The sequence below is a fragment of the Gavialis gangeticus genome, unplaced genomic scaffold, assembly GCF_001723915.1.
Source record: "Gavialis gangeticus isolate Ggan-Ray unplaced genomic scaffold, GavGan_comp1, whole genome shotgun sequence".
Lineage (NCBI taxonomy): Eukaryota > Metazoa > Chordata > Crocodylia > Gavialidae > Gavialis > Gavialis gangeticus.
Genome location: NW_017729033.1, coordinates 94,080,089 through 94,081,815, shown reverse-complemented (window position 1 = coordinate 94,081,815; position 1,727 = coordinate 94,080,089).

Here is a 1,727-nt window from a genome sequence, read left to right as displayed (position 1 = left end):
CAGGGCAAGGACACAAAGGAGGGGCCGGCCCGCACGCACGCACGCACACACACACACACACACACAAGCTCACGCGCATACACACGCACGAATGCACACGTCCACGCACACACAAGCAGGCGCGCACTCAGGCACACACACATTCCCAAGCGCACACACACAAACACCCCCACACAAGCTCACGCGCACACACAGAGGAACACACATACACACAGGCACACACAAGCACGCGCACACCCCCAACCACACATGAGTACACACACGCAAGTAGACGCATACACGTGCATACACAGGCACACAAAAGCACACACGCACAAACACACGCATACACACACAGAGGAAAGGAACACACAAGCGCACACGCAAAAAGGAATACACAGGCACGCACGCACAAGAGCACACACACAAGCACACACACGCACAGAGGAATACACCTCACACGCGGGCCCTGTGCCCCTGCCCTCCGGGCGGGGGGGGCGCGCACAGGCTGGGGGCTGCCGCGGGCCGAAGCAGAGCAGAGCTCGTCGGGGAGCAAGAGCTGCTGGGCACGGCCCGCCGGCGCCCACCCAGGGGTGCCCTCGGGCCCGAGCTATGCTATTAAGGCTCCCGCGTGTGACTGGAAGCACCTCCCAGCAAGGCACAGAGGGCCGGGATGCTGGCGAGCAAGTGCCCCGGGCCGGCCAGAACAGCCGCCTGGTTAACGTCGTGACTGTCCCGCAAAGCTCCGCTGGAAATGGCGCAGCACAGCCCCGCTGTTTCTCTCCCTCTCCTCACGTCTCAGGAACAGGGGGCGGCAGGGCTGCAAGCGCCTCACGAGGTCACCCAGCCCCGTCCCCTGCTCCAGGCAGGAGCCACCCCAGCCCCGTGGAGGATGGACACGCCACAGGGTCCTCGAGGGAGCCGGCTCCCAAGCCATTGCCAGGGCTCGTCCCGCCTCCAGCCTGCGTGTCCCTTGCCCTTGGGGCCCCGCTCCCAGCCCAGGGCCGGACTCGGACATGCTGAGGCCCTAAACTATGTCCAGTTTAAGAGGGCCCCTATGATAAAAAATAATCCACAAAATCTGCGAAAATGGATTTTCATGAAATTTTCAGACGAATTATTGTTATTTCTGCACACATTTATGAACTCAATATTAATAAGAACTGTGGGGTCATATATATATGTATGTATGTATGTATGTATATTTTTGCCATATTAGAATGAAAATGTCCAGCTTTCTTTTCTTACTTAGAGGCCCCTCATATTGTGAGGCCCTAAACTGCAGCTTAAGTAGCTGAAGGCTAAAGCCGGCACGGCCCCAGCCCCTCCCGTCCAGCCGCACGGGGAGAGCCCATCTCCGTCCTCTCTGCAATGCGCTTCAGGTCCTGGAAGGCTGCCATCGACCCCCTCAGCCTCCTCTCCTCCAGACTCCCCGGAGAGAGCCGTGGGCAGATGCTCCTCGGGGGGCGCTTGTTCTGCCTTTTGGCAACTGAACCCCCGTTTTCGAGGTGCACTTAGTGCCACCCATGCCCCGTCGCCGCAGCTAGCGCGTTCATGGCTCGGCTCCCAAACCCGGGCGCAGCTCGCAGCCCCGCTCTTGCCGCGAGTGGCGCGGGATGAGCCCCGCCAGCCGCGCCCGCTGGGAGCAGCTCCGCACAGCGCTGGCGGACGCCAGAGGCCGCCTGCGGCCAGAGCCCGTTCCCCCCTCGACCATGGGGCACTTCGGTCGCCTTGCCGAGGCTGCCCGG